The sequence below is a fragment of the Panthera pardus genome, unplaced genomic scaffold (genome assembly GCF_024362965.1).
Source record: "Panthera pardus isolate Hobbes unplaced genomic scaffold, ASM2436296v1 HiC_scaffold_17, whole genome shotgun sequence".
NCBI classification, from domain to species: Eukaryota; Metazoa; Chordata; class Mammalia; order Carnivora; family Felidae; genus Panthera; species Panthera pardus.
In genome coordinates this window covers 15,564,487-15,579,167 of record NW_026526732.1, presented here as the reverse complement: position 1 = coordinate 15,579,167, position 14,681 = coordinate 15,564,487, and the positions used below count along the sequence as shown (strand labels likewise).

Below are 14,681 nucleotides of genomic sequence, written 5' to 3'. Positions count from 1 at the left end.
AGTAAAAAAACAGGGTGGAGGCGGTGCTCATGGAAGAGGCCTTATCCCATACAAAGAGAGAAATGACAGGGGGCAGGGGAAAAAGAAAAAATCGAAATTGGCCAGGCAGAAAAACTACATGGCTTAATCCAGAGAGAGAGAAAGGAAAATAAGGAAGGAGGTGTAGAACATGTATCAAGAGAATGGATTGCATATGTCTGCTTAAACAAACCAACAACCAGAGTAACCAGACTAGAGGAGAGATAAGAAGAAGAAAAGGAAGGAGGAATATATCTATATAATAAGAATGTTCCGAGAGTTAAACCAGGCAATGCAACAGTGCTGGTCTGGAGGAAGGGCTGTCTTCGTTCATCAGTGTCAATCCGACTCCAGTAGATAACGCAGCTACCAGGCCTGGAGGGGTGTGGCTTGGTGTAGACAGGCCCCGCCTCCACTGTGGGCCGGCTGTCAACTCTCTGAAGCCGCCTCTCTGAAGTCGCCCCACCTATGGCCCGTCAGGTTGTCCTGTGGGTCCCTGGAAGCAACTCTGCCTCTTTTCCTCCTGGACTCTTGGGGTTCAAAGTCCTTTGGCCTCAACACGGCTTTGTTTGAGACACCAAGGAACTTCGGATCCTGCTACTTCTCTGCCATGTTGATCCTTCCCTCCAACCCCTCCCTCCTGAGGAACCATGGCTTTGACCAGCTCAGATCCTCTGGGAGAGGGTTTTACTGAGCAGTGGCTGGGTGCCGGCCTGCTGCCCGGAACGTTTGTGCGACCGCGCTGCTGCTCGTGCCCAGAGACTGTGGCTGGGTGCCAGCCCACCCCAGAAAAAGTTCGTGTGATCTTTTAGCAGCAGCGTTTCAGGGTTTATGGAAATTCACAACACACATCTATCACCAGGCCTCCCCCTTAACTTTCTTGTTCCAACACCAGCAAATGTGGTTGTTCTCCGGGATCCACTGGGATCTTTGCCTGTGGGGTGGCTGCACAGCCTCTACCAAATGTCCTGCCAGCAGGGGAACTGCCACTCCCCATGTGGCTGTGGACTCCTCGGACCTCGCTCTCCTCTCCACTCCTGGGGATTCGCCCTTCCCACCGGAGCACTGCCAGGTATTGAGCTGCGGAGTTTTAGACTCTCCCTCTGTTTATAGAGTCTTAATGGAATTTAAACAGCTCTCCTTCCTCCTTTCTCCCTATTTTGTTCAGTCCCTGTGGCTGTTTCCACTTTTCCACTTTCTCTCCAGTCACCCCACACTCCCCCCAAGTCTCCGTCCTCTCTCCACAAGCGAAAAACAGTTCCCTGCCCTCCTCGGTTTCTCTCTCCCCCAGTTTACCTCTCCGTGCTGGGTACCCGCTGAGTTTTGTGGTTCAGGTTGTGCAGATTGTTGTGTTAATCCTCTGTTCAGTTTTCTAGGTGTGCAAGTTGGTTCAGTGTTGGTCTGGCTGCATTTCAGGGATGAGAGAGGCAAAAAAACCCTTCCATGCTGTTCCACCATCTTGGTCCCTCCTCAGTATGATACATTTTAAATCTGTTTGTTGGTGAACATATGGATTACTTTAACTCTTTGGTTATTGTGAATAATGCTGCTCTAGCATTTTACACAAGTTTTTGCGTAGATATTTGTTGTCATTTCTCCTGTTTATATACCTAGGAATGGAATTGCTGGGTCATATGATAACTCTATGTGTATCTTTTTGAGAAACTGCCAAACGGTCGTCCAATGCCACTGCACTGTCCTACATTCCCACCAGCAATGCATGAGGGAATTTCTCCGTATCGTCTCCAATATCTGCGGTTGTCTATCTTGTTGATTATAGTTACCTTCGTGAGTGTGAAGTAATACCTCATTGTGGTTTTGATTTGAATTTCTCTACAGACTTGTGATATTGGCCATATTTCAGGTGCTCATTGGCCATGTGTATAGCTTCCTTAGAGATACTGTTCAGATCTTTAGCCATTTAGAAAATTGGGTTATATGTCTTTTTATTATTGAGTTGTAGCTCTTTAGATACAAATCTGTTATCAGATGTATGGTTTGAAAATATTTTCTATCATTCTTTGTGTTTTCATTTTCTTCGTAGCATCCTTTGAATTCAAAGGTTTTAATTTTGGTGAAGTCCAAATGATCATTATTTTTAATTTTATTGTTTGCTTTTGATGTCGTATCTAAGAAAGCATACTCAAAGGCATGAAGATTTACACCTCTGACTTATTTTTAGAGTTTTATGATTTTAGGTTTTACATTTCGATATTTTATCTGTTTTGGGTTAATTTTTTTGTATATTGGGTAAGGTAGTTGTCCAATTTCATTCTTTTGTATGTTACTATCTAGTGGTGCCCCATTGAAAAGACTCTTTTTTTTCCTCACTGAATTATTTTGGTACCTTTATCAAAATCAGCTGACCATAAATGCGTGTGTTTATTTCTGGACTTTCAGTTCTATTCCATTGGTCTATATCTCTCATTATACTCATCATCATTGCTTTTTGCTCTCACATCTCTGTCTTGGGTTAATTTTTTTTCTTTAAAACATCTCCAGTAATGCTTTATATTTTTATTAAAATTTTTTCTTAATGTTTGTTTATTTTTTGAAAGGGAGATGGGGGGGGGGGGGGAACAGGCAGAGAGAGAGGGAGACACAGAATCCGAAGCAGGTTCCAGGCTCTGAGCCGTCAGCACAGAGCCCAATGGGGGACTCAAATCCATGAACCTCGAGATCATGACCTGAGCTGAAGTCAGACGCTTAACCAACTGAGCTACCCAGGTGTCCTTCCAGTAATGCTTTAAGTGATAGTTTGTGGCTCATGAATTTTTGTGACCCCACGAGTGTGATAATGTGTTTATTTGCTCTTACACCTTGGTTGGGTTTAGAAATATTTGTATTCTGACCTTTGAAATGTCTACTTCACTGTCATCTTTCATTCACAGTTACTAAAGAAAAGTCCAATGTCCATATGATTCTGTTTCTTAGTTGATGATCTGTTTTTATTTTTTCTCTCTTTTTGAAAGACATCAGGATTTTCTCTGTGCATTTGGTGTACTGAAATTTTTACAGTAATGTGAAGTGAGATTCATTTTTTATTCACTTTTAGTCTGAGGGTTTTTTGTTTGTTTGTTTGTTTGTTCTGGAATATTTCTTTTTACAACTGCATTGAGTGTTTTCTCTCTTCCATTCTCTCTCTTCTCTCTTTCAGGCACTCTCATTTTCAAATATTTGAATTTTTCGATCTGGCCTAAAAATGAAATTAAAAAAATTAACCAATAGCCATGCTAGAAATAGAAGGGACAACCTTGGTAGGCCAAGAGCTATGAGAAAGCCCAGACATACCAAACAGATGTTCTGAGATGAACATATAGGAGGAAAATACTGCCCAAGACATGTATAGGGGAAGAGTGCTAGCAAGGCAGAAGTGGCTCTAGATGTGTCCCTAATCAGAGGGGTGACTGAGAAGACACAGGAGAGGGTACTAGGTTGAGAAACAGCTCCAAGAAGAGGCAGGAAGCAGTCAAGTAGCAAATGACAAAATTGTTATCCTCCAGAAGAAACTGTGAATGTGGAGGCTTGGCTCAGACTGGCATGAAGTCCCCTGGCAGTCATCCATCACCTAAGAGTAACAGGGAGCTTCATGCACCAAACTAGTAATGGCTTTACCTATGGCAGTATATTCCACTCTCTGATGTCTCTAAGAAGAGGTTTTGACAAAAAGATAAATCATTTCACAGACAAACTAGTGACAAAGCTCAAAGTAGGAAACCAACACTAAACGTTTAGGGGAGAAATCACCAACAAAGAAAAAGGCTTCTAACTCTATCAACAGAGTGAATAGAACAAATAGAACCAGACTTTACAATAAGTTCTATCACATATCTTTAAGCACTTCAGGGAGACGTGAATGATACCATGTCCATAAGAGAGAAAAAATAAAGACTTTAGAAAATACAAATGTGATGTTGGGAAACAAAAGACTTCAATAGATGAGAAGAATAACAGAATCCAAGACCAGATGAGGGGTAAGCTGGTGAACTAGAAAATCAGGTCAAAGCATTTTCTCAGAATGTAGCCCAAAGGACATTAAAAAAAAAAAAGTAGAACTGGACTTTACCTTTTTCCCCCCTCGTTTTTGTGATATGCAGTTGGGAGGAGGCAGTTCATTCCACAATCTTGTTTCCCTCCAATCTAACTGAAAAACCTGTTCTGGGGGACACAGAGATTTTCCCTGAGATCAAAAAGAAAAATCATCAGAGAATTATGTAGTAATGTGAACTATGGAAATAAGATATATTCTATTCAATCTGACTACATAATTTCCAAAAATAACACACCAATTTAACAGATAGTTGTTGACTGCCTTCTGTGTGCCACATGCTGTGATAGGTTTCCTGGAAATAATGGTGAATAAGAAAATCTTGGCATTTTTGGAACTCTCAGCAGAATCCAATGGTTTGAGAAAACAGTAAGATATTTCCATCACTCAGCGTCCTATTACTAACAACCAACATTTGCATGGAAATTTATAGATTATAAAGTGCTTTTTAATACAAGAGCATTTTGGTTAATTCTCACTACAACCTAAGATATAGGAATATTTTTGTGGTTTTTCATCTTTATACCATTTTACTATGAGAAAACAGTTGGACTATTTTCCCCCAAGTGCCAAAATATAAATTATTACAGATTATATCTAGATTATTAAACAACACATGAAAGGTGGTATAAGAGGCATAAGGCAGAGACACAACTCAAATTCCAGAGTCCAAATCTTGAAATCTTCCCACCATTTTACTGGTCTGGATTTATGTTACCTTGCAAAGTTAACTGAACCTCTCCGATCTTCAGATTCCTGATCTAAAAATGGAGGAGGGGGATGATGGCTATAGTCATAATCCTTAATATTTATTCAAATCTAACATTTTATGAGCCTACCTTGAATTGTGCCTCCATTGATAGATTAACTTTTGATAAATACTCCAGACTCTTACTTGTATTATTGAAATTGTGATGAGAGCCAGCTATTCTATGGTCTATGTCTTCTTTTATTGCCGTACTTTATTGCAATGATACATTTGCTAGAATGATCTTGCTTTTCCTACCCCAAGTGGGATATTATTGAAATCACAAAATACAAAATATGGAGACATAATTTTTTATGAGGCCATCTTTTCTCTAACAGAGGAGCACTAAGAAGTCAGGTTTTGTTCTGGCCTGATTTGATAGCTGGTATAGCTCAGAAGGATATGTCACATAATATACCATATAATTATGTCCTTTAGGTAACATAATCTGAAATATTTTCTATATAATTGTCCCAATTTTATGACTAGACGAGGGGATGATTTTAGTATCTATTACTTTTATACAAATATAAAACTTTTTTTTTTTACACACATAGCCAAAGAGATTGTTCAAGTTACAGTACCAGTGATAGTTATATTCTGATATTTGACATGGGAGTAGGATATTTTTGAACTAGATGGTTGTAGGTGCGTAAAAAGTAGTTGTTCTAACAAAATGTGGACCCAGGGGCACCTGGGTGGTTCAGTGGGTTGAGTGTCTGACTTTGACTCTGGTCATGATCTCACAATTCATGAGTTCAATCACCCATCAGGCTCTGTGCTGACAGCTTGGAGCCTGGGGCCTGCTTCGTATTCTGTGTCTCCCTCTCCTGCCCCTCCCCCACTTGTGCTCGCTCTCTCTCTCTCTCTCTCTCTCTCTCAAAAAATAAATAAATAAATAAATAAATAAATAAATAAACCTAAAAATTTTTTAAAAAGGGAAAATAGATCCAACTGCATATACTGATTTGTTAAAAAAAATTTTTTTTTCTTTTGAGTAATCCCTACACCCCACGTGGGACTTGAGCTCATGACCCTAAGATCAAAAGTCATGTGGTCTACCAATCAGGTAGAGCCAGCCAGGTGTCCCTGGAAACTCTTATTTAATACTCCAAATAATCCACAAGAAAATGATATTACCTTTAGTTTTTGAAGAAGGAAACAGAAGCTCAAAGAGGTCGGGTCTGTTGCCCAAGCTCTGAATACCAGTACGCAGTAACTGATGACAGTGTCCGATCAGGTCTGTTGGATTCCAAAGTCTGTCTTCCTACTTGCGATCAATTTATTGATTTCCTTTGCTTAAATAAAGTGCCAGAGGATTGTGCAGAAATCTTGAAGTTTTTTAGTTTTGATAGAGAATTTTCCTGAGGTGAAACCAAGATCTTCAGGTGTCTGACCCAATAATTGACCTGGCAGGCAAAACTGCTTCGTGAAAGTCTCAGTCTGGAGACCCAAGAGACGCAAATGATAAGGATCTGCTGTTCATTTTTGACAGAGATGAAAATATTTTAATTTAAGTTTTCATTCAAAGAAATGAGACTTTGTGACCAACTGTCCCTTAAATGGAAGGGAGCTCACAGGAGGACCAGTTCCCTTAACTCTTTATTTAAAATAAGCCTGGATAAGACGCCATTTATTCAATTATAGTTCTTTGTTTCCCACTTCTGCTAACTCAAGCAAGAGGGAATATACTGGAAAAATGCTCAGTAGATCACAGGGTAACAAGCCATTGGAAGACCAGGGCAACAAGCCCTTTGTGGGCACCTAGGAATGAATGACCTCTGACCGTCTTTCCTTTGTTGCATCACTGACCAAGTTGAAAAGCCCTTGGAGAGTCTGATTAGACCGGCTTGGGTCATGTCCCTAGGACTTGGCTCTGAGAGGAATTTTCTTTCTTTCTTTCTTTTTTAAATTAATAATTAATTTGTTAAGAAAAAAACTTTTTACATTTATTTATTTTTGAGAGACAGAGGCAGAGCACAAGTCAGGGAGGGGCAGAGAGAGGAGACACAGAATCTGAAGGAGGCTCCAGGCTCTGAGCTGTCAGCACAGAGCCCAACACGGGGCCAGAACCCACAAACTGTGACATCATGACCTGAGCCGAAGTCGGACACTTAACCAACTGAGCCACCCAGGTGCCCCAATAAAATTTATTTATTTTTTAATTTACATCCAAGTTGGTTAGCATATAGTGCAACAATGATTTCAGGAGGACATTCCTTAATGCCCTTTACCCATTTAGCCCATCCCCCATCCCACAACCCCTCCAACAACCCTCTGTTTGTTCTCCATATTTAAGAGTCTCTTATGTTTTGTCCCCCTCCCTGAGACATTATTTTTGCTTCCCTCCCCTTCATCTGTTTTGTAGCTGAGAGGAATTTTCTTGCTGAAGTCATATGTGATGGACAATATAGATGCATTAGGCTTGGAAGTATAAAAGCTCCTTTATTTAGAATCCCATGGTCTGTGTGCAGTGGGGGAATATTTATACCATTTTTCTCTAAAAGGAAATCAAGGGGCACCTGGGTGGCTCAGTCGGTTGAGTGTCCGACTTCAGCTCAGGTCACGATCCCACGGTCTGTGAGTTCGAGCCCCGTGTGGGGCTCTGGGCTGATGGCCCAGAGCCTGGAGCCTGCTTCCGATTCTGTGTCTCCCTCTCTCTCTGCTCCTCCCCCGTTCATGCTCTGTCTCTCTCTGTCTCAAAAATAAATAAACGTTAAAAAAAATTAAAAAAAAATAAAATAAAAGGAAATCAAATGATCTCAGAAAGAAGGGATGGTCGACTAAGTAGGCCTCCCCCTGCCCTCCCCAAAGGTCTATTACAATGTATACTTCTAAAATTTTTTTCTTTTAGAATAAGTTTAGATAAGTTTTTTTTTTTTTTTTTTGTAAAAAAGTTATAAAAACAGTACAGAGAGTTCCCCTGTAATATTTATCTGGCTTCCCTCAATGCTAATATCCCATAGAACCATAGCACATCATTATAGTAAGGAAATTGCCGTTGGTAAAATAGTGTTAAATGAACTACAGGCATTATTCTGGTCTTGCCAGTTTTTACATGTCCCAATTTCCTCTTCCTATAAGGACCCCAGTCATTATTGGATTAGGGTGCACCCTAATGACTCATTTTAATTCAATCACCTATTCAAAGAGTTTATTCCCCAAATAATCAACATTCTGAGGTACATATGAATTTTGGGTAGACGCATTTGGTCCCAACTTGTAATTTGGTCTCATTAATGAACTGTCTTTCACTGCATCAATCTTAGTTTTCAAATAATGCTTGCCAATAACTTGTGGGGTAACCCTCTTCTTATTTCTTTTCATATATGTTTAGGCTATTTTCATGTGTCTATTCCTCAATTTAGAAACTAATTTTGGAAATATGGTTACATTTATAATATTAGGTTTCTGAGTCTGTAACATTATATATTTTTAGAGACTTTATCTATGTATATAATGGATTTTTTTTGCTTTTATGAATGAAGTATACTTTCAATTATATTATTCTGAAATGTAGATGAGACAATAGGAAAGCTTTTTCTTTCTTTCAGTGTGTTGAGATTTTGAGTTGAAGTCAGTTCTTTCTAGGAAGGCTGTAACAACTTGTGCTTCCACTGGTAGTGTTTCAAAGTGCCTATTTCCCAACATCAGACCATAAATGTGGAGGGCTCAAGCTCACGAAACATGAGATCATGACCTGAGCTGAAGTTGGATGCTTCACCGGCTGAGCCACGCAGGCGCCCCTCTCATGTTCTATTTTTAAAATAGATTTTAAAGAGCTCTTTAGCTATTAAGAATATTAACCCATTGTCCATTTTAAGTAGTATTTTGCAGCACCTCTTTCCTCAGTACAGGTTTTCACCTCTGAGGCTCAGAATGAAAGCTATTTGCTCCTCGCAACTCCGCTTTTGTCACTAGCTCGTGGTGTCTCTACCATGAACTCCAGTGGCAGTTAGCACACCCCTTCCCTATGAATAGCATGTTTGCCATCTTTTGGGAAAAAAAGTTACTGATGTTTTTTGAGATAGTTGTCCTGTGCTCTCTTTTAGTAAACAAAATTTATCTCAAAGCAGAAATGAATCTCCCGGGCAAGTTATCAATGCTTAAATAAACAGCGTTAGCTTTGTCCAAAAAAAACATTTGGTTTATAGATCTTATTTTGGTATGTTCTAAGGTTCTGAGCAGTCAGATAAATGAACATGTAGCTTCAAATATCTTCAGAGTCTGATGCCAATCCATTCGATTACGAATTATATTCTCTAGCTCTCAAAGAAGGTAAGTTTTAGGTTTTTTTTCTATGTTATTAAATTTACGTCAGATAATCTAACGTTACAATGGCTAGGAAAAGATGTAATCAGACCAGTGCCTCACATATGTGTTAAAATTACATAAAGTGAAAGAACATTTGTCTCTTATGAAATGATGTTGAGCCATGAATGTGGGATATATTGTGTGCATAGTGGTTGGTGTCTTCAAGGACTTGATATGTGGCTCCTAGATTTTCAGAGCTCGTAAATTATGATGACAATCTTTCACAGTAGGAGAATTTTTAGATTATCGAGGGATGATAGCCAAGCAACTCTTTAACTATATTAAATAAGTCAATATCTTATCTACATTTTGTTTGTTTATTTGCTTTAATTTTTCTTTGTTTATTCAGGTAAGGTTATCACATGTCATTCTTAAAAACTCAGATTTTAGATTTATGGTTGTAAATAACTTAATGTTGTGTGGGAATTTAAAATTGTTTTGAAAATACGTAACAAGATGTAGATGAGTTTTGGCTTTTAAGATTCACTGCACCATGAAAAAAAGGGATATTAGTCAAATTGGACAACTTCTAAAGATACGAACCTTTAAAAATAAAACTTTTTCCGTTATATGACATTGAAACGATTTACTATCTATTGTGAAGTTATATATTTGGGATGGCAATTATATTCCACAAGTGTTCACAATCTGCATAATCTTCAAAGCAAAGCAAATTCTTTTGAGGGGATATTATTCTTAAATTTGATTGTTAGAGAATATCACTGTACTAACAAGGTTTACTGGGGTGGATCTCCCATGGGCATTTAAGTTTTTGTCCCTTATGAAATGTGTTGGGTGAAATTTTTCTGCATCACTGATTAACTCTTGATGCTAGTTTTTTAATCCCTGAGTTTAAACATTAAGTAATTTTTTTTCTTCCCAAATTTCCCTCATATCTGAAAAGGCTCCAGAAGAAATAAGCAGGACTTTAGAGTAGATAGATTATAAGTATTAAACATAGACCAATACTTATTTGACTTAAAAAAAATGACTCACTGAAACAAAGGCTGAACCATATAAATTTCATTCCCATGCTTAAAAAAACGGTTGAAACTGGCATTTTCATATCATTCGATCTAAAATCTTTGTGAGGTTATTGACAAAAAATTTGTGATAGAGAATTGTGTAGTCTTCCCCTTATCTTAAGATCTATGTTTTAAAATATTTTTTCTATGTTACAGTAATATAGGCACCTTCTAAAAAACATTGCAAAATTTTGCAAGCTGTTTTTTTCCATAAAAGTTTTTTACAGATTTATTTTTATGCTCTGTCCTGTCTCCCCAAATTAGATTGTAATTATTTAAGCTATACCTTATTGTCTAGGTCTTAGTAATTCTCCAAATCATTTGACCGTAAATATGGCCCACACTGCTGTGTCTGGAGTGCAGTAGGCACTCAGTTAATATTTGTTGATGGTCCTGATTATGGTTTGATGACATATGGTAAAGCTAACTTAAGCTTTTGTCAATAAAATTTGGGTTCAGGTTACTTTGACCTTTTTAGTTTTTCTAAATATTCTCTTTGATGTAGATGAAATGACCCACAGAAACACTTCTTGACCCTGAAGGCTTTTTCCCTTTCTGCATTTCTGAACTCTAAATTTAAGAAGTATTTTACAATCCTTACATGCAGACATAATCCGTGCTTTTGGTTTTTGCTTTGATTAAATTTGTGCCCACAAATATTCCTTCTTTAATAAAAATAGGTAACCCCCAGTATTGAACAAAGCTCTATATCAAAACAATTTTTTTAAATGTTTATTTGTTATTTTGAGAGAGAGACAGAGTGTGAGCAGGGGAGGGGCAGAGAGAGAGGGAGACACAGACTCTGAAGCAGGCTCCAGGCTCTGAGCTGTCAGCACAGAGCCCAGCGCGGGGCTCGACTCATGAACTGTGAGATCGTGACCTGAGCCTAAATCGGTTGCTTAACTGACTGAGCCACCCAGGTGCCCCTATGTATTTTTTAGTGTTTATTTATTTTTGAGAGACAGAGAGGGAGGAGGAGGGGCAGAGAGAGAGGGGCCAGAATTCGAAGTAGGCTCCAAGCTCCAAGCTGCCAGCACAGAGCCTGACATGGGGCTCAAACTCATGAACCTCGAGATCATGACCTGAGCCAAAGTCGGACGCTTAACCGACTGAGCTACCCAGGTGCCCCCCACAAAGCTCTCTTCTAAAGACTGTTGTTCATTTCAACGAGCAGATAACATTGCTTCGTTTTCCCTTCCATGAAGAAGTTAGATGCCAATATTAGATATTTTAAATAATATATGCTTCTATTTAAAAATTGTTTTTAAAAATAATAGTAGATGTCATATAGTAAGCCCCTACTACGTCATGGGCACTGTACTAAGTGCATTAAAATTATTGTCTCATTTAATCCTCATATAATCCTGAAAGGAAGGAATATTATTTTCACTTTACACATAAGGAAACCAGGCTTAAAGCACTTATGTCTAACTAAGATCACAGAGTTAGAAAAGCAGCCATGCCTGCATCTAAATCCAGTTCAAATGTGCATAGACAAGCCAGCAAAAGCTTTCCTGAAGATAGCCAGCTCAGGGCTTACCACGGAGAAGCCTAAGGAACATGAACTAGGAAATGCTAAGCCAAACATTGACCAGTAAATGGGGATACCAGAACCCCAGACCCTTTCAGTCCCAGTGGCAAGCCTCTCCTACATAGAATCAGCCAGCAACTCCCCCTTTTTCTGGTTCCATTGTTGATCCTGCAAACTTCCATTCATAAGGTTTCCTATTGGGTTTTCCCAATGCAATTGTCCTAGACCTTTTTACCATTGAGTTTTTCTCATGGCTAAGGAATAAATTGGTATTTGGGTTTATCTGTAGGACTCGGTGAATCAGCCTGTGAAAGAAGGCTCCAATCCCTAGCTGTAGGCAAGATCTGGGGGTTAGAACCTTGATAGGAGTAATTCATCAAAACAAATGTCTTGACCAACACTCCAACTTCACCAAGAACTTCTATTCAAGAAAAACAGTCTGTAGGTTTATAGTATGAATCTCAACTAAGTTAAAAAAAAAGAATAGAAAAGAATGTATATGATATATACATAGGTCATAATGTTTACTCCTGAAATTTATAGCAGATTATAGCTGATAATCAAACCAAATTAAGGAGGCAACAGATAGAAAACAAACAGGAATTATTAGGCATAATTTGCCTTTAAAGTAACACATTACTATTCACAGTTGCTTGTGGGAAAAACTTATCTAATATGGTAAAAAGGTAAGAGAATTGCTAGCATTTATCTATATACAGTAAAACCTTGGTTTGCGAGCATGATTTGTTCTGGAAACATGCTTGTAATCCAAAACACTTATATATCACAGCGAATTTCACCATAAGAAATAATGGAAACTCAGATGATTCATTCAACAACCCAAAAGTATTCATATAAAAATGATTACAATACTGTAATATAATACAAAATAATAAAGAAAATACAAAATATAAAAAATAAACAAATTAACCTGCACTTAGCTTTGAAAACCTTTGTGGTTGGTGTGAGAGAGACAAGAGAGAAGAGGGTTATTGTGTAGGATGATTTTCACTATCACTAACAGAACACTGCTATCTGTTGGCTCAATGGAATATTTTTCTGCACAGGGACCATTGTATATACTTGCACGGATGTTGACTACAGTACAGTATTAATAAACTCTTGTCATATACTATATTTAATATGACTGGAACTAAGGCAGCAGAGGAAAGGGTCTATATCTGCAGGCAGTCTGATCTAGAATGAGGCAAAGCATTCCTAAGCTTACTCTTGTATGGAAAAGCAAAGGACTGTCCATAAGTGCTTTGAAGTGACAAAAAATACACGAGAGCCAGTTGTGGGCACCTCCCAATGTTCTGAAAAATCACTGATTTCTGTCTGAGACCCAACATCTGAGCATGGCAGACAATCACCCACAATCCGGCAGAGAGAGAGAGAGAGAGAGAGAGAGAGAGAGAGAGAGAGGAACCATTGGTTCAGTTGTGATCATGTGATGCTCAGCATTGCACACTACTTGTATTGCAATGCATTTCTGGTTTATCAAATTAAGTTATTAGAAATTTTTGCTTGTCTTATGAAACACAGATCCAAGGTTATACTGTACAATAGATCCATCTTATAATAGACATGTCTATATCGCCATCAGTTTAGCACTTTAAAGTTCAATAATTCCAAAGAAATCAGAATGGATATCAGTCCTATACACTTGCCTTGTAGGTGAAATGAACACATCTGTTCTAAGGGAAGATGTAAAATTCCCAAAATTCTGCACAGGACTTTATGACTTCCTCTGGCAATTTCAGTGAACATAGCATAGCTTAGACATGGTGAAATAGCATAATTTGTGTTTGTGTTTCTAACTCTTTGTGTTTCTAACTCTTAATTTTGTTATTCATGATTTTGTGGCAAGTTCAGTACAATGATGAGCCACTGTATGGTTCAATGGCCAAGCTTCGAGGTGGACAGATCTATGTTCTGACTCCATTTCTGCTACTGTTAGAGTGGGGCTTTGGTCAGAGTACTTGCCCTTTCAAGCCTGGGTTTTCTTATCTACAATAACTCATTTATGGGGTTGTTGAGGGCGTTAAATGAAAAACATAAAATTCATCAGAACATAATTTTGAACAAAATTAGTAAGGCACAGGAGAATGTATGCAGTGGGAAATCAGTTATAAAAAATTGAAAACAGGTAGAGGTAAACAATATTTTGTTTAGAAATGCAAAATCTATGAAAAAAAATAAAGAAAAAAAGCAAAGGATAGAAGCAAAATTCTGGGTAGTGGTTACCTGGCCAGCGAGGAACAAAATAGGGGAACAAAAAAATAGGCTTTGCGTATTTTGGAAATGTTTCAGTTCTTTAGCTGAGTGGACTCAATAAGTTTCGTATTTTGGGTTATCTTTTTACTGTTTTAAGTTAAAAAACATACATATAATTTGGATCTTTTGTATGTATATTTCACTCACAATAAATATTTATAAATACAACTGAGACGGATAGAACACACACACACACACACACACACACACACACACACACACACACACACACACTGGTAAGCCCCAATACTCTGCTTCATTTCTGAATGCTATTTCTAGCGGTTTGTAGGACAGTGGTTTTAAATCTTGGCTGCACATTAGATACTCCTGGGGAGCTTTAACATATCTACTAATGCTCGGGTTCCACCCCCAAATATTCTGATTTAATTGATTTGGGTTTGGGCCCAGGCATCGATATTTTGTACAAAAGCTTCCCAGGTGATTCTAATGTGAAATTAAAATGAACCAATAGTGGAATTACTTTATAAGAATTGGTGCAATAGACACTAATTAAACTAGCTCAATTTTTGAGATTAAAAAAGAAAGCACCCATGTAGATATCATGGGAAAAACCATAACTTCGTTGGACTTTCTTATAAAGATTTTGCAGCTTAGTGTTGCTTCTGTTTTGAAGTATATATTCTGGGGATTGGGGTGGCAAGTGGAGAGATGCTGTATAATGAGACCATGCCTTGCAACAGTGTCTCCAGATGAAAGATA

At 38.2% G+C, this 14,681-nt stretch overlaps 1 protein-coding gene across 1 annotated transcript in view; it reads left to right on the top strand.

The window, feature by feature from the left end:
- The first annotated feature begins 706 nt into the window (after nucleotides 1-706).
- Nucleotides 707-14,681, top strand: part of ESR1 (estrogen receptor 1) — a 421,083-nt gene continuing 407,108 nt past the window's right edge. The window contains exon 1 of the mRNA XM_053904374.1: nucleotides 707-1,090. The gene's annotated coding sequence lies outside the window, so the exon portion shown is untranslated. The remainder of the gene's footprint in view (nucleotides 1,091-14,681) is intronic.